This window comes from Oryctolagus cuniculus, chromosome 7 (genome assembly GCF_964237555.1).
Source record: "Oryctolagus cuniculus chromosome 7, mOryCun1.1, whole genome shotgun sequence".
In the NCBI taxonomy this organism is placed as follows: Eukaryota; Metazoa; Chordata; class Mammalia; order Lagomorpha; family Leporidae; genus Oryctolagus; species Oryctolagus cuniculus.
In genome coordinates, this window is record NC_091438.1 from 115,315,194 (window position 1) to 115,339,414 (window position 24,221).

General features: G+C 43.5%; 1 protein-coding gene across 3 annotated transcripts in view; it reads left to right on the forward strand.

Moving 5' to 3' along the window:
* The window catches only part of DAB1 (DAB adaptor protein 1), a 911,827-nt gene that overhangs the window by 138,056 nt on the left and 749,550 nt on the right, over positions 1-24,221 (forward strand). The gene's annotated exons all lie outside the window — the stretch shown is intronic.

Sequence of the window (24,221 nt, forward strand, 5' to 3'; positions counted from 1 at the left end):
CTGCAGTTCCTTGTTAAAATGAGAAACCAGTGAAGATTAGGGTCTTATTAAAGCTACTAACCCGGCACTAATTGAGATGTTCTGGATATGCTGGAAATACTAAAGGCTGTATCAAATCTGCATTATCATTATTCTGTGTGCTTACTTTCCTTTATGTGTTTTATGCCACATTCCAAGAACTCAACTAAATTTCGTGTATTACCCAAAATCATTTTTGTGCTACTGAAGGGATGTATCTCATATTATGCAAAACAGATCTGATCCGAGCTCCCTATTCAAGAGATGAGGAAGCCTAGAGAATGGGAGAGATTTAATTATTATTATTATCTGCTTATTTATTTGAGAGGTAGAATTACAGACAGAGGGAGAGACAGAAAGATCTTCTATCTGCTGGTTCATTCCCCAAATGGACACGATGTCCAGAGCTGGGCTGAGAGCTGGATTAAAAGTAGAGCAGCTAGGACCCAAATGGATGCGCATATGGGATGCCAGCACTATAGGTAGAGGCTTAGCCTTTTACACCACAGCACTGGCTCCTGAGAATGGAAAATTTTTTCCAACGTAGCCACACTCCTATACCCCTCCTTACGCCAAGTCATTTTGCAGCTTCTCTCAATGGAGGCAGGTTGTGGGTGCCTGTGCCTTGTCACTTGCTCAGGCTGATGGGATGCTAGTAGATGTGGTACAGACAGTTTTTTAATCTGTTTGCAGAGCTGGGCTGGCTTTTGATCACTTAACTGTCACCCACAGGAGGACATGCCATGGTTAGCCTGTTGATCTAAAGAGGATAAGAGATGTGTTGAGCAGACCTGGTTCCCATCTGCAAAAAGTATCAGTATTGTCTCCAGGATGTGGACCTCATTTTAGGGGCAGCATAAGGAGTGTGTATGTGTGTGTGTATGTGTGTGTGTGTAGGAGATACAGAGAAAGAGACACAGTTGGAAAAAGGAGGTACAAGTAGAAGAGAAAGGGAGGGAGGAGATAGTGGGGAGGTGAGAAGAGGAAAAGACAGAGTAAGAGAAGTGGGAGGAGAAAGAGAAGGGGAAGGGACACATAAAGTGACCAGAGAAGATCCCTGACCTTAAGATCATGGCTATTTCTCATTCATCTATATTCCCAACACTTAGCTCAGGGTCTCAGAACTGCTGGTGGTGAGAAAATGCTTTGTGTTTTTGCTTGACAGCTCTCTGAACTCAAGAAGTATTTGGTTACATGCATGGAGTTGAGCTGCATATACTTGGAGATATAAAAAGTCATGTTGATGCCGTAGGACATCATCATGTACTGGGGATGGCAAGGCCACCCCCGCATAACACGGCCAAGCAACAACTCGAGGTGATACTGTTCCTGAGCACAGGTGACGAGCACGATGTTTCTGCCATATGACAGCAGGTTCTGCTGCCAACCTTGATTATGCGGCTCCCACAGCCTACAGTGCCACCTAGCTACACCCCATGCACCTTTAAGTCCCCCAAGAGTATGAGCTTCTTTTGTTCCTCCTTTCCTCTTACTTTACCTACATTTCTGTTGTTCTTTTTTGACTCCCTTTGCTGCCGTTCCAGAGGGTACATGGGTACCTACACATTTCAATGAAGTACTTTCCTATTTAGTTGTTCAGAAACCAGGAATTTTCCTTCACATCCCCCACTCTGTAGTCGAGTCCTGTACCATCTGCCTATAATTTGCAGGTTAAGTCCATTTTGCTCCGTGTCCTCTCCACCGCCCCCACGGAAGTGCCCCATCCTGTCTCACCTACTGCACTTCCTAATGAGTTTGTTTCTTAATATCACCTTTGCCCAGTCTATTCCTGGAGAGTAGTTGGGATAGTCTCTTATCAAATGCTAATCTGGCCCCTTAGCTCCCTGCTGATAACCACCTCAATGGCATCCCATTGCAATCAGGAAAAAATAGAACAACACAGACTCATTACTGTGCTGATTTCTAATACTCTGCAGGATATGGGACTGCACAGTTCCCTGTTACAGAAGAAATCCAGGTGATTCCAGAGTGAGAAAGTGACAACAGTTCCAGGCTGTTGTTCTTCTGGCCTAAACATCCTAGCCACTATCACAAACATTTACTGCTGTACCCTAAGACATGCCCATAATTAAGCCCCTTATACATGTTAATCTCTTTAATCTTCTTAACAACTCTATGAACCAGGTACTGTTGTCCAGTTGTTCAGAGGAAGAAACTGAAGCTCAGGATGTTTAAGCAATTTCCCCAAGGCCCGACAGCTTGAAAATGTCAGAAGCAGGATTAGAACCCAGGAAGTGTGGCTCCCTTTACCACTGTGGGTCTAGACAATGACTCATGGAACTAGCAAGAAGGAAGAAATCTGAGCAAACTTCTCCCTGCTTCCTCATGACTGTCATTTTCCTGATGAGGTGTCAGGCTATCTGTGTCCTTCTATAGCTTGTAATTGTATGGTTTCTTCCTTCTCAAGAGATAGCTGAACACAGCAACACCACCACCAACAACAATTAGGAATCAACTGCTTAAAGTTGATAATGTCTCTAAGAGCTGAGATGAACTTCTTCCAAAGAGATAATTACAGGAACCTAGTGGGTATGGAAGGCATTTTGCAGAAAATGGGATATGAGCAATCCTAACGGAAATGTTAAAAGGATAATGTGTTTTGCAAATGTGTATTGCAAACAGTCAAAAGTAGGTTCCATTACTCATCACAGCCTACACATTTCTTTGTTGGCTGGAAAACACTCAGGTGTTTTTCAGAAAAGGGGAAAAAAAATACCTATTTTCCAGGATAACATGGAGATATTTTTAGATTTCAAATTTTGATCTTGAACTTCTTGGCCTATTAGACAGTGCCAATGTAATCTTGAAAAGGAATGACAAAAGCTGAGGAGCATGGTGAACCCACTGGACTTCAAGTTTCATCTGTCCTTGACCCCTGCCCACATCCTTGCAAGCCCTCAGCTTCCTGAACACTTCATCCGTGATTTTGGGCACTTTAACACCAGAATCTGAATTCAGCACATGTCCCTGACCAGTTAAATAAAAATAATAGACATCTTTTCTGCAAGTATCCTTGCAGGAGACTTTTTTTCAGTTCTGCCTTGGCTACTTTTTCCTACAGTCAGGCTCTTTAAGTGAGAATAAACACCACAGATGTGGGAAAAGCTGGGTTTCAGACCTTAATAACAGTGTGATTTTGTACAAGTCTCTTATCCTTACTGAGTCTGTCTCTGGAATGGTGATGCCTGCATCACAGAGCAGTTGCAATGGCTAAATGAGATGTATTAAAAGTGCCTCATGTTTAGTAATTCATAACTCTAAGTGAACACTTATTGTGTCCTGGTCACTTTACTTTTGTTACTCTATTTGATGTAAGTCTATAAGTAGGAATCATTGTCCCCATTTTACAGGTGAAGAAACTGAGACTCAGTTAAAATTACATAGCTGCTATAGGTTGAATTGTGTCTCTCCAATACAAAGTAAATTGATGTGCTTAGCATGTCAGAATGTGAACTTATTTGGAAATATGGACTTTACAGAAATAATAAAGTGAGATCATTAGGCTGGGCCCTAATCCAGTATGACTGCTGTCCTTATAAAAGGGGGATATTTAAATACAGATCCAGACATGCCCAGCAAGAAGGAGGTGAAGACACAGAGAAGTAGATGGTCCTGTTATTGGAGTGATACATCTACTGGTAGAGGAATGCCAGAGATTGCTGGCAAACACCAGAAGCTGGAGGGGCACAGGTGTTTTTTCCTTGGAACTTTCAGGAAGAAGATGGCCCCACCAACAGACTTCTGGCCTCCAGGATTGTGAGACTACAATGTGCTGTTGTTTAAACTTCTTTATGACAGCAGTTCTAGAAAACTCACACATGGCCTAAAGTCACACTATTAATAAATAGTAGTGCCAGTGTTTAGTTCCTATTCTTTCTGACTTAAACATAAGCTTGTTTACTCTGCCATTGCTACTCAAAGTCCAGTCCCTGGACAGGTAGTGTTGGCCTCACCTGGAAGCTTACTAGACATATAGAGCCGGTGCTGCGGCTCAATAGGCTAATCCTCCACCTAGTGGCGCCGGCACGCCGGGTTCTAGTCCCGGTCGGGGTGCCGGATTCTGTCCCAGTTGCCCCTCTTCCAGGCCAGCTCTCTGCTGTGGCCAGGGAGTGCAGTGGAGGATGGCCCAAGTGCTTGGGCCCTGCACCCCATGGGAGACCAGGAGAAGAAGCTCCTGGCTTCAGATCAGCGCGGTGCGCCAGCCGCAGCGCGCTGGCTGCGGCGGCCATGGAGGGTGAACCAACGGCAAAAGGAAGACCTTTCTCTCTGTCTCTCTCTCTCACTGTCCACTCTGCCTGTCAAAAAAAAAAAAAAAAAAAAAAAGACATATAGAATCTCAGGCCCCATCCCAACCCACAAAACCAGAATCTGAATTTGTGATAAGATCCCCAGGGAATTGTTATGCACATGACAGTTTGAGGAAGTACTGCTATATACTACCTTAAAAAGATGGCAGGCTGTGGATCCTACTGAACCTACTTCCAAATCCTGCTTTACCTCTCATGCATGGGAGAGGCAAGTCATTTTTCTTTTCTTTCTTTTTTTTTTTTATTTGATAGGTAGTTATAGACAGTGAGAGAGAGAGACAGAGAGAAAGGTCTTCCTTCCATTGGTTCACTCCCCAGTGGCCGCCATGACCGGTGTTACGTCATTCCGAAGCCAGGAGCCAGGTGCTTCCTCCTGATCTCCCATGCGGGTACAGGAGCCCAAACACTTGAGCCATCCTCCACTGCCCTCCTGGGCCACAGCAGAGAGCTGGCCTGGAAGAGGAGCGACTGGGACTAGAACCCGGCGCCCATGTGGGATGCTGGTGCCGCAGTCGGAGGATTAGCCAAGTGAGCCACGGTGCCGGCCCCCCAGTCATTTTTCTTTTCCAGGTTTCAGCTTGCTTATCTATTCACAATACCATTACCCTAGTGGAAGCCACTATCATTATCTTTTGCAGGGAGCACTGATGTGGTCTCATAAATGGACTTCTGGCCTTCCTTACTGATCTCCGATTATTCTCCTTATTGAAACTTTCATCCCTCCACTAAGCAAATCTGAGCGTGTCATTTCCCTGATTGAAACCACCCAATGATTTCCCTGCCCTGAGGATAAAGTCTCTGTTCTTGACCTTGGCTTATTGTTCCATGCAAGATCCACCCTTGCCTATGTCTTTTGTCCCCACTACTCCCCAGTTCTACTTTATTTTCGTTCTCTGGGCACACTAACCTTCTTTTCCTCACTTCTTTTGCTTTCTCACTTTCTCAATCCTCTTCCAGGATTCTTCTGTATTACCCCTCTCCCCTGAGCTCTTGTCCCTTAAGTGTGTCTTGTGGATGCTTTTGTTTCTCATGGTATTAATTTCAGGCGCAGTAGTCTCCACGTTGCACTGCCTGATGTGAGAATGAGAGCACAATATCACCACCTTTATCATGAGGCTGTACTCAGATGCTGTACCCGGCACCCAGCCTAGTGCTGATGTGTAGTCAACCCTTAAGAAACACTGGGTGAGTAGATGAAAGAAATTGGGAGATGACCCAGTTTTAAGATGACTATTGTGCATTCTCTTTAAGAAATGCTTATTTCTGAAGCCCCACTGCTGCTTCACAGATGAGGTGCTGGTTGCAGTCGCTCTGAGAATAGCCGGTGTCTTCATTCTGAAATTTCTTCATGATTACCCACATGATACAGCCTCCTAGTTACTACCACATTGAACACAGCTGAAGTTTATTCTCCTGATTGCCTAAGTAAACCCTGTGTGACCTAGTCACTAATCAAATGCCTGCATTTAAGAGAGAAAAAGGGTGAACGAGCAGAATCTAGTATGGCCAGTGTAAGGATCAGGGCTCTGTGTGTAGTGGCTCATTGGTGGGAGACTCACAGTGGGGTTTGTAATCTTTGGGTCTTGGGCTTTAATTACTCCTGGAGTTGAAACATCAGATCCAAACCTAATCAGATGAATGAAAACAACTGATTCATAAGTACATGGAGCCTATCTCCTCCACATATTCTCAGTCATCAGGAAGGCTAAGTGTACATTTAATTGTTAGAAATACAAAATGAAGCTCATAAACTATTTGTGAAACTGGCACTAGAGTAAAAATCATAGTTACAGTAAGGAAAAATAGAAAATTGTATTCACACGGAATGGAGCAATTTTGGCCTCCCCTGTACGATGCACTCCATAAATTCTTGTTGAATGAATTTCCCATGTCAGATATTTACAGAAATATATTTATTTCTGTAATGAAAAGCATAAAAGAAAATCTGAACAAATGGAGAATATAATACCCTATTCATGGATAGGAGTGCTCCACGCCGTAAAGATGCCACCTCTCCCCCAGTTAATCTATAGATTCAGAGCTGTTCCCAGCAAAATCCCAGCGTGGGTTTTCAGCAAAATTAACAAGCTGAACCTGCAATTCATGTAGAAGAGGAAAAAGGGCCAAGAATAGCCTAAGATTTGTGAAAGAGGAGATGGCAAAGAGAAAGAACTGACACTGAAGCCCTACGTACAAAATTCCGAGGAACCTTTTCTGTTTTCTTATCTGCTTATTTTGTAAATCGGTTGCTGAAGAAACCCAAATGTGGGCAAACATGCCCGAGTAGTTCTCCACTGCAGGATTCACCTGCAGGGAAAATGAATGCATGCGGAGTGAACGTGCTGTCTTGGAGCTCGGCTTTGATGCTGTGAACCGGATCCCAGGGTTAGGGACAGAGCGGGAGCGGTGGAACTGGATGTGCCAGGACCTAGCCCAGTTTCCTCCTCTCCGGCTCTGTGGCCTTGGTGCAGGGACAGGACTTCTCTGAGTCTCAATTTATTTTTTCTAAAGAAGTATGTGCATTTTTATTTATTTATTTATTTGCATTTATTTGAAATCCAGAGAGAGAGAGAGAGAAGAGAGGTCTTCCACTTGCTGGTTCACTTCTCAAATATTTGCAGCAGACATGGCTGGCCAAGCCAAAGCCTGGAGCCCGGAACTCCTTCTGGGTCTCCCACATGGGTAGCAGGGACTCAAATATTTGAGCTGCCTTCCGGCTGCGTATTAGCAAGAAACTGGATTGGAAGTAGAGGTGGACTTAAACCCTGGCACTACAACATGAGATGGGGCTATCCCAAGCAAAGGGTTAACTCACTGCACTACACATCCACGTGTCAGTCTGAATTTCTTAATCCATGACATCCAGTGAAATAAAACCTAACTGGAAAAATGCATTGTTGGGCTGTATTTGGCTGTTTTTCTATTTATTCAAACTAGGAATAAGCTAGAGGTTGCAATCTCAAACATCTTCAGGGGCAAGGAAGATAATGCCCACGTGTATAGCCACTGCATACGAGATTGGGAGTTGCAATTCGGGACATGCTCAAGCTGACTTACCTCAAACGGTAGAGTTAGAAACATACCAGGGGATTCCAATTCAATCCCATCAAGGTGGCATGTACCAATGCCATCTCACTAGTCCCAGTGATCAATTTCTGTTCACAATTGATCGTAATGATAGGACTAAGAACCAAAGGGATCACATAAACAAGACTAGTGTCTGCAAATACTAGCTGATAGAATAAAAAAGGGAGAGAATGATCCAACACAGGAAGTGAGATACACAGCAGACCCATAGAATGGCAGATGTCCTAAACAGCACTCTGGCCTCAGAATCAGCCCTTAAGGGATGCGGATCCAGCTGAAAAGCCCATGAGAGTATTTCAGGCATGGAAAGCCAAGACACTCTGGGGAAAAAAAAAAAAAAAAAAAACCTAAATGAAAGATCTCTGCGAATAAGATCCCAGTGGAAAGAACGGGTCATCAAAGAAGGAGGTACCTTTCTCTGAAGGGAGGAGAGAACCTCCACTTTGACCATGGCCTTGTCTAAATATGATCAGAGTCGGTGAACTCAGGGGGCTTCCATAGCCTTGGCAGCTCATGACAAGAGCCTAGGGTGATTACTGAAGCCATAAACAAGAGTGTCAATTTGTTAAGTCAACAACAGGAGTCACTGTGCACTTACTCCTCATGTAGGATCTTTGTCCTTAGTGTGCTGTACATTGAGATTTAATGCTATAACGAGTACTCAAACAGTATTTTTCACTTTATGTTTCTGTGTGGGAGCAAACTGTTGAAATCTTTACTTAATATATGCTAAACTGATCTTCTGTATATAAAGAGAATCGAAAATGAATCTTGATGTGAATGGAAGGGGAGAGGGAGTGGGAAAGGGGAGGGTTGCAGGTGGGAGGGACGTTATGTATGTGGGGAGGGGGGGAAGCCATTGTAATCCATAAGCTGTACTTTGGAAATTTATATTCATTAAATAAAAGTTTAAAAAAAAAAAGAGATTGGGAGTTAGAGTGAACTGTAAGTGACCCTGAACCCGGGCCATGGCCTATCAGCCCTCTCAGCCTCACTTGGCAATTTCAGTTCAGAAGCAAAGAACGTGGCACGGAAGTCAGAAGAAGGTTAGAGGTGAGCTCTCTTTCTAGCTCTACCTTAGACTGCTGTGAGACAGGGGGCAGGTTCTTCCACTCTCTGTGCTTCCCTTTCCACTGTAGTGGTGAGTGATCTGGCCTCCCTAAGGGCAGTTGTAGGTCCACACTTCTAACATACCTGCTATGATGCAAATGTGTGGATGCACTTGCCAGTCTCCCTGCACGGGGAGTGAAAGACTTGCATTTCTAGAAGGAAGCTCTACCACCTATAACATGCTCAGGCCCTCACTGCCCATCAGGCTCCATCCCTACAAATATCACAGGAGGGAGTACCTCCTTCACAGAGTTGCGGTGTCAAGTGTGGTTTTTAGCTATTCAAATATTTTCTAAATGGAGTAACAATGGGAAGGGGTACAGGTAAGTTTAATAGAAAGAGATGTGGGTAAGCAGTCTACCATGTCACAGATTCTTCACAACACTTAAACATTATTTGAAAAGCCAGCTTCCATGAGATGTAGGCCCTGCTATTCCCATTTTGCAGATGGGAAAATTGAGATTTCAAAGTGTTCAGCAGTTTGCCCAAATAGTGCACCCAGATCCTAAAATCTTTTCCTCCTACTTCCAAGGCTCATACTCATTTCTCTTCCTGCTGCTGCCTCATATGGGCCAGTGGCAGCCAGTGCAAGAAGCCTACAGCTTTTATCAGGTCAAAGACCATGTACAGTGGTCTGCTCAGGTCAAGAGCGGAAGGCAAATTTCCAATCACCAATCAGGCAAAACGTAGATTCCTGTAAAGATGGCAGTCAAGGAAGATTAAAGACTTTGTTTGAGCAAGGAAGATTAAAGACTTTCTCTACACCCATGTGTTAAATGTTATGTCGGGGGTGGGAGGCTGGAGACCCATAGTTCCTGGACAAGGCTGGGACAAGCCCAGAGACCCCAGGTGAACTTGCTCTGACTCAGGCAGAGCATAGCTGCGGAAAGGAATCACCTCTCATTCTCTTTATGAAACCAACATGCTGTTTCAGCCCCGCGGGAACACAGGTCAGCAACTTCATGAATTACCCTCCCGCTTGTAATCCAGTTGCAGTAGTGAAATATTATGTTGCCTTGGGCAGGGCTATTCCTGCTTCTTCATTGTTTAAATGACCAAGTTTCCTGTTTGGAAAGATGGAAGAATTATTGAATGCCTACCAAGTGGCAGGCTCGGTGCCACTCATTTTGCACTGATGGCTTTCTTTAACCCTTAGGAGAACTGTATACATTCGATTCTACTATTTCAGTTCAACCACAGAGAGGATACAGAAACATTCAAGCAGCCACAGTTTATTAAGTGCTGAAGCCTAGAATTGGAATGCTTGGCTCTCTAATGCCACAGTGTAACTCTTTCCACAACACCAGTCTGTCCATCAGTGTGACACTGAAGATAAATATGCCTGTAAAATCCAAATCAACTTTCACTTATTAATGGCCTGCAGTGGAAGAAGACCCTCAGTCCAGCCAACAGAAAACGTGTTTGTTTTGCAGAGAATAACTCATTCATTTGCTAATGCTCCATTCTCGATAAAACCTGAGCCAGTCTGTCTTGAATCTGTTACACAGTGTGGATATCTCCACCACCTCCTCCCCCCACTGCATTGCCCCTGAGTATCCCATTTGGGACCTGCACGAATGGCGCTTTCTTTTGTCTCCACATCAAAACCCTGTTTATATCTTGACAGGTGTACGTGTGTAGTGAAAAATATAAACAAGAGCAGAAAATCAAAACCCTCAGTTGCCCAATTGTCCTATTTTCCAAGAAAATGAAAGTGAGGATAACTTAAAATGAATAAAAATATACTCTCCATTTGGAAGTCTGAAATTGACAGTGTTTACCAGAAATTATATGAGCGGAGAACTCGGGCAGCTAGGAGTATTTGATTGTGGGTTTGAATCTGTGCCTGGGCTCTGAGATTCTTCCTTTGTAAGCGATTGCTACTGCTGGGGGAATTGGCGGTGTGACCAGGCCCCGGGAAGGGATAAAATGATTAGGTGCAAGACTTCACTGCGAAGCTCCTTCCTCGGAGATTTAGAAACCATCTCTCTTTCAGTCTCTTAATGTTTCCTGAACACCGTGAATTTCTCCAGGGGGCTTTATGGCCAGAACTGATCACATTCAATTCTCCAGGGAGGAAATAGTCGGGTTTGTCTTATTTATTTATTTATCAAGCAAAGAACAGGAATGGAGAGCAGAGACCTCTTATCTTTCCAGTAGTGGGTGAGGGAAGCCAGCAGACCTGAGAGTGACCAGCTCTTGCCTTAATTTCCCCTCACGTGAGCCCAGCTACAGTGACCACTGCCCCAGCCTGCCTGTCTTGTTCTTCCCTATCCTTTTGTTCCCACACTTTTCCCGTTTCCTTCTTCCTTTTCACTTTCTTCTCCCTTCCCCGCCGTACACTTTCACAACAGGCTTGAACATCTTTGAACCAGTCAGACTCACCTAGTTATAGTCACCGAGTCTCACCCAAACTGTAACAAATAACAGCAGATGTATAGTAAGGACTGGAGCCAGTTTCTGCAGGGTAAGGGTGAATGGGATCCCTGCTATTCACATTCGTGTCTCTGAGCCTGCCTGCTCCCTTGAATTTGAACTTGTTAAAAGCCCTCAAGATTGTTGCCCTTCTTTGTGGTTCTTCGTCCTCCTCACCTTCTTTCTCTGCATCCTCTTCCGTGTAGCTCCTGTATCTCTGTCCTATATTGTGCCCTTCCTGGTTCAGATCTCAGCAAAGGATCTGACTGTTGGGCATCAGCTCTGTGGTGCTCTCCCCTTCCTTCCCTTCACTCTTTCCACTAAGACCACCTCCCAGATAGTAGATCTGACAAGCCTTTGGATTGGCTGCCATAGAATCAGGTGTTCACCACCATGCAATCAGCTGAGGCCAGTCAGGAAGCTGTGGGGCACATCAATCAGTCACTTATGCCTGAACCATAGGCAGCAGCTTGAGGGAAACAAAACCCTGAAGGAGGAGCCTTGGGTAAGCCCAGCAGAATGATTAAAACATTAAGAGCAGTCATAGTGTCCTGAGATTTCTGACACCAGTAATTGAGAAGAGTGTGTGGCTATACCCATTGCATCAGTGATGGAGCCAGATACACTGATGAGCTGCGGTTTCAGGCCAGGCACCATGGACACAAGATAAAAGGATAGGACCAACACGTCTTCCAAACCTCTAATGGGGTATAGAAGGAGCTTACTAGGCATTTGATATATGGCTATAAGAAATCATTTTCTTTCTCATGCAGGAGCCAGAGACAGAGAGTACCATAGACAGAAAGAGTTCCAATACACTGGTTCACTCCCCAAATACCTACAATGGCTGGGGCTGGACAAGGTTGAAGCTAGAAGCTGGGAATTCAGTCTAGGTCTCTGAGGTAGATGGCAAGGACCCAACAACTTGAGCTGTCACCTGCCACCTGGAATCAAGCGCCAGAGCTGGGAATCAAATCCAAGTACTCTGTTATGGAATGTAAGTGTCCTAACTGCCAGGCTAAATATTTGGACCTGTAAGATGGCTTCTATTTTTATGATTTTAAAAGGTTTATTTATTGGGGCCGGCACTCTGGCTCAGTAGGTTAATCCACTGCCTGCAGCGCTTGTATCCCATATGGGCACTGGTTCTAGTCCTGGCTGCTCCTCTTCTGATCCAACTCTCTGCTATGGCCTGGGAAAGCAGTAGAAGATCATCCAAGTCCTTGGACCCCTGCACCCACATGGGAGACTGGAAGAAGCTCCTGGCTTCGGATCGTCACAGTTCTGGTCATGGCAGCCATTTGGGGAGTGAACCGGTGGACAGAAGACCTTTCTCTGTCTCTCCTTCTCACTGTCTGTATCTCTACCTCTTAATAAATAAAATCTTAAAAAAAAATATTGAGAGGCAGCTTTACACACACACACACATATACACACATGGGGAGGAGGGTGTCTCCCATCTGCTTGTTCACTCCCCAAATGGCCACAATGGCCAGAGCTGGGCCAATCTGAAGCCAGGAGGCAGGAGCTTCTTCTGGGTCTCCCACATGCATTCAGGGGCCCAAGCATTTGGGCCATCTTCCACTTCTTTCCCAAGCCATTAGCAGAGAGCTGGATCAGAAGAGGAGCAGCTGGGACAGAAACTAGCTCCCATACGGGATGCCAGCACTGCAGGCAGAGGCTTAAGCCACTATGCCACAGCACCAGCCCCATAAGATTATTTTTGTTTATTTATTTTCATTTTCTTATGGAGGGTGAGAGGGAATTTTTCTATTTGCTGCTTCATCTCCCAAAAACCCACAATATCTGGAACTGGACCAGGCCAACACTAAGAGCCCAGAACTCAATCCCAGTCTTCACATGCATGTCAGAGACCCATGTACTTTAGCCATCACCTGCTGCCTCCAAGTGTACACATTAGTAATATGCTAGAATCAGAAGTGGAACCAGGATTCGAACACAGAAATTTCAATATGTAATGCAGGCATCCCATGCAGTCTCTTAGCTACAATACCAAATGCCTGCCTGCCTATAAGATATCTTTTAATTCTAATCCAGCACCCTCCATTTCCAAGGTCAGAAAATGGAAACCAGGACAGGAAGCTAACTGAGTTCCTCCTACCCAAGGAAGACCTGTATTGAGCTTTTAGCTCCTGGCTTTAGCCCAGCCCAACATCAGCTATTGTGACATTTGGGGAAGTGAGCCAACATATGGGAACTTGTTTTCTCTCTCTCTCTCTCTACACACACACACACACACACACACACACATTGTATATATACACACACACACATATATACCTGTATTCCAAGTAAATAAAGATGATGGCAGGTACCGCAGCTCACTAGGCTAATCCTCTGCCTTGCGGCGCCGGCACACCGGGTTCTAGTCCTGGTCGGGGTGCTGGATTCTGTCCCGGTTGCCCCTCTTCCAGGCCAGCTCTCTGCTGTGGCCAGGGAGTGCAGTGGAGGATGGCCCAAGTGCTTGGGCCCTGCACCCCATGGGAGACCAGGAGAAGTACCTGGCTCCTGCCATCGGATCAGCGCGGTGCGCCAGCCGCAGAGTGCTGGCCGCGGCAGCCATTGGATGGTGAACCAACGGCAAAGGAAGACCTTTCTCTCTGTCTCTCTCTCTCACTGTCTACTCTGCCTGTCAGAAAAACAAACAAACAAACAAAAAACCAAGTAAATAAAGATGAAAGCGAGGAAGAAAGGAGAAAAGGAAAGAAAGAAGTTAACAGATTCCCCTGGGGTCACATGAGTAGTGACAGACAGATATTTCACTTCAAGCGCTGTTTATTAAATATGTGCTAGGGGTTGGGCTAGAACTTTTCATGTTGATTTCTTCATTGAACTTTATTATAAGGATATGAAGTAGACTTTATCCAGAGGAGAGATCTGAGATTCAGAAAGGTTCATTGACTCACCCAAAGTCATACTGATAGATAAGAGAAAAATGAAAGGTCTCCATATGTCACTGTTGCTGAAAAAAGTGTGCTTTTTAAAGGTCTGTTTGTTTATTTGAAAGGAAGAGTTACAGAGAGAGGGAGAGACAAAGAAAGATTTTCCATCTGCGTGTTCATTCTAAAAATGGCCCCAATGGCCAGGACAGGGCCAGGCCAAAGCTATGAGTCCAGAAATCCATCCAGTGGGCCACCTTCTACTGCCCTCCCAGAAACATTAGCATGGAGCTGGATTAGAAGTGGAACAGCAATGACTTGAACTAGCACCCATGTGGGATGCTGGCTTTGCAGGCAGCAGTTTAACCCACTGCACCACAACCCTGACCCCAAAGATCTCATTAGAAATGGGAAGTATGGCATCAAATATGTACAAGAAAAATATCAAAAGTTTATAACTATGGTACTTTCTCATTGAAGAACAGATTTTGAATGGTTTAAAATGGAGTAGGAGGGCTGGCACTGTGATGTAGCAGATAAAGCTGCCGCCTGCTGTGCTGGCATCCCATATGGGTGCCAGTTGGAGACCCGGATGCTTCACTTCCAATCCAGCTCTCTGCTATGGCCTTGAAAAGTCCTTGGGCCCCTGCACCCATGTGGGAGACCCAGAAGAAGCTCTGTACTCCTGTCTTCAAAACAGCACAGCTCTGGCCGTTGCAACCATCTGGGGAGTGAACCAGCATGTGGAAGACCTCTCTCTCTCCCTCTCTCTGCCCTCTGCATCTCTGTAACTCTGCCTTTCAAATAATAAATAAATCTTTAAAAAAAGAAAGTGGAGTAGGAAGAACTTATTTGAAAGCCTAGATGTGAAAAGAGTTGATAGAAACACAAAAAGGGGGGAAAGGTGATGTCTTCAACCCGATTAATACTAAAGATGCATTAATTCTGGATGTCTGCATATCCTGGCATAAGATCTATTTTGCAGGTGTGTAGGGTTTTTTGGAATTTTTTAATTTGTTTATTTGTTCATTTTGGCAGAAAAGGAAATAAAAAATCAGATGGAGCCTCAAGCATACGTATGCCAGGGTTTGTGCCTGCACTAATGAGATATTCTGTCCTTATTTTACTTAACCTGGAAAGCCTTCCACTTGACCAAAGAGCTATTAGAAATATCATATATATTGATCTTCCCCAGGATGAATTTGCAACTTGTTTTGACATAAAAGCATCCAGATGAAAGTGCATGCTGAGCCACCAGCATCTGCAAAATAGGAATGCTCTCCTGGCAGAATAGCAAGTCCAGTTGTAGCACTGCAAGTCCTCTTCTTGGTTGTGGATTTCTTTGTCTTCCTCCCCACTTCCCCTCTTCCTTCTTCCTTCCCTTTCCCCTTTCTGCTTTCTTCCATCCTCCTCTAGTTCTGGCTCTATATTTATAGCACAGCATACAGACGGAGGAGCATGATTCAAATCCCTACAAGGGTTAACTGACACCAGAATTAGGAGCATTCTGCAGACATGGTAAAGGACCTGTTAAGCTATGAGGGGCAATGGTTACTCAGTTTCACCTGCCTTTTCATGCTTGGTTACAGACATAGCACTGACAAGTTTTTCAGCTTTACAAAAATGCATGGAAATCTAGATTTATATTTCATGCAATACCCTGACTTTAAAATATTATCAATTAATTATATTTTTTTTCCAAATTCTTGCAAGTTGGTAATGACCCATAGGCATCCAGCTTCTGGCCATGTGTCCACACAAAAAAGCGTAGTTGAAACTCTGGCTTCAGTACTTCCAGCTATGTGACTCTGATCTTGTATTTTAACCTTTCTGAGCTTTAGCTTCACTGGTTATCGAATAATATGTGAGATGACATATCAAGTGCCAAGCTCACTGTCTTGCACAGTATAGCCATGCCATAAGTAATATTTCCCTCCCCTTGAATTCTGCTGCATCCCATAGAGTGACTGTGATGTTTTAGTCATGGATACATCTGATTCCAGAAAGGAATATTCAGTCTATAACAAGACCAGCGGCTTCTGTCACGTTAACCTGAGTTCTTGCTGCAATGATCGAATCACATGAGCTCACAGTGTGTTCTCACCCTGCTTTGTTGAAAGCCATTTCCCCCAAAATGCATTTTACGTGGGCAATGAGTCTCTATTCATGCACAATTTCACATGAAAAGATTTGCCCTTTTCATCGTACGCATGGCTTGAATCGGCCAGCCTGCGTGAAAATATTTCCATTCATTAGCATGCCAAATGATGTCACTGGCCTGGAACTTGGGTGGATATTGCCCTAGACTCATAGAATCCTAACACTCTGAGGATTCTCAGAGGAGGCCTTCAAGTCTAACCTTCCACCCAGTGGTCCTTTAAATGTAGCTTAAAACCTCTCCCTAAAGTGGTAGGGGTTCACCATTCTGGGAAGCTGCCCTGACCACTCCAGTTATTTAAAATATCTTCCTTGTTCCAAGGTTAAATCTGAATTTCAGACATACCCTCTTCAGCAATACTGGGGATAAATTTAGCAAGGAAAATTTAGGAAGGAAACCCAAGCCGACTTGCGTCTGAATCCATGGTCTTAAGGATTACAGTCTCCTGCCTCTCCATGACAGGGCACCTGCACTAACATCTAGGTGTTGGGAACCCAGTCTTTGGTGTTGCTCAGAGTGGAATTTATTGCCTGACTCTACGCTTCCTTGTGGAGCCAACTTGGGTAACCTACTCCACCTTTCAGACCTTGCAATGAGGGTTATGTCCTTCTCAGGGGCTTTGGGAGTAGAGTCTCTGTAATTTTCTTCAGCAATGTCTAGCAAGTAGTCACTATGCAATAGACTTTTGCTGAATAAACTACATTTATCAAGACCCCAACCAGGGCTTTACCAGGTCCTTCCTGTGTTCATAGCAGACTTTCCAGGAGCCCTTCTTCCAACTTCCTGCTTACCCTTCTATGGACACTGCTTTGTGCTTCCCCTGTAAGCATGAAGGATATTTCAGCACCATTTTGCCTAGCTCAGAATAAAATTATAGTTCGTGAGTTTAATACTTTGTTCCCATCATTGCCACTCAGTGCTGTGTTAATACATTTCTCACTTCTTTCTCAAGTGTTTGTTCTGTTCCAAAATACCACAACAGTAATTGAAGATCAATATATGATTTAAGACAGAAACTTTGCCCAACGTCCTCTTACGTAGAGTAGGATGCATGGCACAAAGCTGTGGAAAGCGTAAGGGGACATGAATGGGGAGGACAACCCTACTCTACTAAGGGCAGGCAAGTATATAACACATGTTTGAGTGAGGAAAGGGAAAGAAAGGGAAGACTATGAGGATACTACAAAAAGGTTTTGGAAAATCTGTGTTACACAAAAGCTATGCATAGATTGCAAGAAATTTTTGCACCAAAATAGACTTTCTTTAATTCCATTTTCCACAAACCTTTTGAAATACCTTCATGTGTGTGGTTTAGAACCTTAGTGGAACCTAAAGGTCAAAAATTAATTCTAAAATCATTGAAGTCATTGGAGAATAGCTAAATGCTTTCAAAATGGGTCACAGAGAAATCTGTATATATGCTTTTTTGAAAAGTATGTCCTGTATAGGATATACATTTTTTTATTTGACAGGTAGAATTATAGACAGTGAGAGAGATAGAAACAGAGAGAAAGGTTTTCCTTCCATTGGTTCACTCCCCAAATGGCCACTACGGCCAGTGCTGCGCCAATCTGAAGCCAGGAGCCAGGCACTTCCTCCAGGTCTCCCACATGGGTGCAGGGGCCCAAGCACCTGGGCCATCCTCCACTGCCCTCCTGGGCCACAGCAGTGAGCTGAACTAGAAGAGGAGCAACCGGGACTAGAACCCGGCGCCCATATGGGATGCTGGTGCCACAGGTGAGGATTAACCAAGTAAGCCATGGTGCCGGCTCCGTAGGATATACTTGTTTAAAAAGTGTATCCTGGCCGGCGTTGTGGCTCAATAGGCTAATCCTCCGCCTGCAGTGCCGGCACACTGGGTTCTAGTCCCGGTTGGGGCACCAGATTCTGTCCTGGTTGCTCCTCTTCCAGGCCAGCTCTCTGCTGTGGCCCGGGAGTGCAGTGGAGGATGGCCCAGGTCCTTGGGCCCTGCACCGGCATGGGAGACCAGGAGAAGCACCTGGCTCCTGGCTTCGGATCAGCGCGGTGCACCAGCCTCAGCAGCCACTGGGGGGTTAGCCAACGGCAAAGGAAGGCCTTTCTCTCTGTCTCTCTCACTGTCCACTCTGCCTGTCAAAAAATAAAATAAAAAAATGTATCCTACATAGGATATGATTTTTTTAAAAAAGTATATCCTATATAGGATAAGATGGATCAATTTTACTGCTTCAAAACTTAAAATGAATATAGAACAAAAAAGAAAAACACAAAGGATTTTTTTGTGTGTGAGATTGCCAGGATTCTAAGATACTTTCTTTGTATCCCCATGTGTATGTATTGTATATACAAACCCACACACATACTTAACACTGATACGCTCTAGAGAATATTATGGACATGCACACAGAAAGACATTGACCAGAACATTCATTACAGTTCTATTTATTAAAAGAAAATAAAGTAAGCCACTTGCATGGCCATGAATTGGTAAAAGGATCACTAAAGTATTTATATATGAGATAGTTAATAAGAATAAGATAATAGTGAAGTCTGGAACACATAATCTAAGTGAAAAAAAATGCACAATGCTATGTAGGGCATATGGATAGAACAGTATGACAATAGTCATCAACATATTTTTAAAACTGCACACAAAGATAAAAACAACACCACATGTTGTTCATATATAAAAATGTGTAAAAAATAGACTGTTGAGAAATATTCTTAGTTCATCAAATAGTGGCCACTGGAGAGGAAGGAAGAAATGAGACTGGCAATGAGGGCCAGAGGGGACTTTAATTTTGTCTGAAATGTTCCATTTGTTTATTAAAAAAAAAATTTCAAGCAATTGTGACAAAATGTTAGCAGTTATCAATCATTGGTGACTGGCCCAAGGATGTTTGTTTTAGAATTCATTATATCTTATGTCATGTTTATGAATGTCTCAAAAACTTAAATAGAATCCCAGGAGAACAGGGGTGCCTGTACCGGTCATAAGTGTTGATGATCATAGAGAGACAGGTCAGAATTTCTATGAGTTTCTTTCCTTAGAGTAGGCATAGGATAATAGAAGTTGTAGCTCCTTGGAAAGTGATATAAGCATCCAAATGATTTCTAATCAGAGACTTGCAAGCCTCAAAGGAACAGAGAGTACTTATTTCTGCTAAAAATTGAACACAGAATGTTTAGCAGAATAAAATTCACCTTAGTGCATTCAAGTACATGTAATAAAAGTTTCAGCAAATATTGGTGTGTACCTACTGTTGTTGCTGACACCATGCTAGGTTTTTTAGAAAAAGATTTATTTATTTACTTGAGAGGCAGAGTTACAGACACAGAGAGGGAGGTCTTCCATCTGCTGGTTCACTCCCCAATGGCAGGAGCTGGGCGGATCTGAATCCAGGAGCCAGGAGCTTCTTGCATGTTTCCCACGTGGGTACAGGGGCCCAAACATTTGGGACATCTTCCACTGCTTTCCCAGGCCATCAACAGGGAGCTGGACCAGAATTGGAGCAGCCAGAACTTGAACCAGCGCCTCTAAGAGATGCCAGTACTGCAGGCGGCAGCTTTACCCACTACTCCACAGTGCTGGCCATTATGCTGAGTTTTGAAGGCACCTGTCCGTAAACAAGTTTCTTGGGAAAAAAAAACACCAAAACTACATTTTAATGAGGATGTTCCCCAACCACCAAATTTCTCCTCCAGGTCCACTTTTGTAAATATTTTCCACACACACACACACACACAAAAGCCTGAAAAAGTAGGTATTACTACCCCCAATCTATTAAGTAATTTGCCCAAGGTCATCACCAGTTAGTAAATAGATGGCAGAGTTCATGGATAATAATAATTGAATATTAGATATTGGATAATATCTATTTTATATCTATAATATCTATCTCCTTAGAAATGTACAGTGTTCAGTGGAAAGCAAAACTTTCTAACCTTTGAGGATTTTTTTGTCCTTGAAACTGAGAAAGAAAATTGTAGGTGGAACTAATAGTCTTTGGATGGCAGGCCTGCCTACCATTGAGATCATGTTCCCACTGGGCATGAACCATGTCATTGGCTATCATTTGCTCTGTGCTGAGGGTATGGGCACGTAAATGCAGATGTCCTCAGGGCATGCTGCACACCTGCCAGTGACCAATCGTCATTTTGGAGGCCTGTGAGCACTGACTTGACCCTATCATGCAGAGAACACACACACCTCATGTGGAGAACCCAAGGGGCCAGATGCTGGGGCACAGAGGCATTGGAACCAGGCACTCAAGGTCACTGTCGCCTTCCACTTCCTTTGTGACTCTAGCCAAGATAACCTTTCTGATCCTTACATCACAGGAACTTAAGATGATGTCAGTTCTTAGCTCCCCAATCTGTCAAGGAAATTGAGCACACTACACAGAATAAAATCATTGTTGATCATTCTCAGATTGTCAGTCTTGATCCTCAAGATAGCCCTGTGGGAATCAATGGAAAATTCCTAAAACCTCTGTCCTGCAGGAGAGACTTGGAGAAATCCGGAACATGCTAACATGTGGCTCTCATAAGGGTATTTTTAGGCTGTGAGATTACACATGAGCCCTGACAGATTATCCACCAACTGTTTCTGGTTTAATAGCCGATGCCAGCCATCCTAAATTGCCCAGTGGTTTCCACTGTTTCTGAGTCAGGTATGGTTCAGATACCCTCAGGCACTGCTCAAGCACCTGCTCTGGGGGTGATACCCATGAGTAGCCCCTGAATGACCTCTCTCAAGGTAGCCTTTCTTAAAGGGTAGTTTTCCATAATGTTGAACTTCAGGAGGTTCTTTCAACTTAGAACAGTATAGGAACCAACAAAGTCATGACATGGGATGAGTCATAACAGCCACTCATAACAGATGTGTGCATCAACAAGAGTACATAATAACAAGTATGCATCCTCGTGGGCACCATTGCATGCAGTATGAGAGCATAGGCAGAGCATATTTCAGCCATGAACTCTCAATTGGTCTGTGACTTTCATGATGCCCCTGCCTCTACACCTTCAGCCTAGTTGTTCCTAGTGCCCCAGATGTTTTTCTGGGTTACTCTGGCTTCCCACTCTAGTCTAAATCTAACCACTCCTCTGGGTGTCAGCCTTCTCAGCATGCCTCAGGGAGGCCTTCCTGGGTGTCCCACCTCCAGATTCAATTGTTCCCCATACTTCCAAGGAAACTTACCTTTTTTCTGTGATGTGTAATGCATCACACATGGTTTGATGTGCCCAGTGGAGGAGCAACAGGCCTTGAGAAGGACCAAGGTTTTCCCAAGTACTGGAACCTCTGTTTGTATTTTTACACAAAATCAGGCTCCTGCCCTTGGGACAGCCCTACAGTCCTCCTGCCTCAGGAACATATGCACATCGTTTATCATATCATTAGCATTAGGGAAACAATATGGGGCTCATCACATGTTGGATGTCCTTCCCGTTGTATCTCACTGGTGCCATCCAGGGTGAGGGTGACTTCTCTGCTATTTCACTATACCCTATCCATTTTGTTAGAGAACTACTTTTCCTAAACTCACTGTTAAAATTGTTTTTAAAGTATCACATGAGCTATTTTTATGTTTTTATTTTACAATCTACTATCTGCTTCTCCCTGAGCCTTGGTTTCCCCATCTGTAAAGTAAAGCAGCAAGGGAAGATAAATCTGCTAGGCTAATGCTGTGAGTCTGAAATGTCCCCTTTCTGGGTTGAGGAATCCAAAGAAACATCCCAGCACTTTTGTATATCTTGCCTAAGGACACATAGTTAATAAGGAACCAGAGTTTAAATCCAGGTCTCTTGTTGCCACAGCACGAAGTTTTATCTACTACCCCAATGTTACAAGAATCTGATACAGGCATCCTGGGGGGACATGAGATTATTTTTATGTGACTCATAGATGAAAATATTATTTTGACAGTTGTGTATCTGTTAAAAATGTACTACAGAAATATGTACTACATAAACATATGACTACATTCTTAAACCCATGATTTTGCTGATGCAAATGCTTAGGATAAGGCTGGAGTAGACTTAAGTGTTAGTGTGTGTTCGTCTGAAAAATACTAAGTGAATGATAGAACAGTTGGGTTGTGGATATGAAAAGCTGGCATGTGGATGATGGAGGTTTGGGAAGCTGTGGATTACACTTGCCTGCTTCCCTAGTGTGTGAAAAGGACAGCGATATAAAGAGATGTGAGAACATTCTGGCTCATGGCTGGAGCACAAGCGAAGATGAGAGGTCAGATTCACATCAGGATTTGTCTGGACTTGTCTGTCTGAAACTTTGAACTTTATTCTGTGGAAAATGGTGAGCCCTCAGACACATGAGACCAGAAATGGACATTGTCCATTAATATTTATCTTTTAAAGTCTCTGTCTATTTTCCATCTGGATTTTTAATAGTTTGACAGTATCAATAGGCAAACAAGATCACAAATATGTATTAGTGGACAGCTCCCTAACATCACACTCAGGAGAGAGTGCCATAGAACCTGAGCAGGGTGGGGGCAGGTTGTGATGTGCATGTGTGATGCTGGGGTTGCCCCTGCCATTTCCTTGTGCATTTTTCAGATTAGGGCCTTATCCTCTTTTCAGAAAGTTGTTTCTAACTGCCAAAAGTCATAATCTTGCATCGTTCTGTTTGAAATCATAAAACAAATTGAACAATTCATTGAACCTAATGGCTTTAGAAAAATCAATAATTGCCTCCCGTTATTGATATAGTAGAAGCACATGGAAGAAATTACCCAATACCGAAATAAGCCAGTTAAAATAAATAATTCAACAAGCTGTCCAGCAATCTATTCAAATTTTGAACTTGAATGATTATGTGGAGTTTCTTAAGTATAAATAATGAAAGAAATGCAGTCAGTGCTGCCAGGGTGTGGACTGCAGCTACAGACAGAAAATATACCACTCCTTGGCACATATCCTACTACTTCTGATTTATGGACCCATTCACAAAATACGTTAGGTACATGGTTGTTAGGTGTACATAGGGAGGGGTGTGTGTGTGTGTGTGTGTGTGAGAGAGAGAGAGAGAGAGAGAGAAAGAGAAAGAGACAAAGAGAATGTACTGGCTCCAAGATAGCATAAAAATATCCTGCTCCTCAAATGTATTTAGTAACTTACAAAGCACTTTCCCCATCTAGCTATAATCCAGATATTTTGAAAATGAGGTTACTGAAGACCACAACATGAATTGACTTGTCCATAGTTACGTTGCTACTAAATCAAGAATTAAAAGTGTATCACAAGCTTTTAAATGTCTTCTTCATTGCTTTATTATATATTAGTTTTAACTTTTCTTTTTTTTTTAACTTTTATTGAGTAGATATACATTTCCAAAGTACAGTTTATGGATTACAATGGCTTTTCCCCCCCATCACTTCCCTCCCATCTGCAACCCTCCCATCTCCCACTCCCTCTCCCATTCCATTCACATCAAGACTCATTTTCAATTATCTTTATATACAGAAGATCAATTTAGTATATATTGTTAAGATTTCATCAGTTTGCACCCACACAGAACACAAAGTGCAAAATACTGTTTGAGCACTAGTCATATCATTAATTCACATTGAACTACACATTAAGGACAGAGATCCTACATGAGGAGTAAGTGCACAGTGATGCCTGTTGTTGACTTAACAAATTGACACTCTTGTTTATGGCGTCAGAAATCTCCCTAGGCTCTTGTCATGAGTTGCCAAGGGCATGGAAGCCCCCTGAGCTCGTCAACTTTGATCTTATTTCGGCAAGGCCATAGTGAAAATGGAAGTTCTCTCCTCCCTTCAGAGACCTTCTTCTTTGATGGCCCATTCTTTCCACTGGGATCTCACTCACAGAGATCTTTCAGTTAGTTTTTTTTTTTTCCAGAGTGTCTTGGCTTTCCATGCCTAAAATACTCTCATGGGCACTTCAGCCAGATCTGAATGCCTTAAGGGCTGATTCCAAGGCCAGAGTGCTGTTTAGGACATCTGCCATTCTATGAGTCTATCCCTATTTTATATCCGAGGAATCTACAATTAAAGAAGAAATGCTATTTGGTCAAGGTCACATAGATCAAGTCACAAACAGGATAGAGCTATGGTTTGAACACATTTCTTCTGACCCTGAGTCCAAGGCTCTTTTTCCATGTAATGAGAGACAATACCAATCATACATGAGAACCCATGGTTTCTAATGCCAGTTCCTACTTGTTGGCCTGGGTTC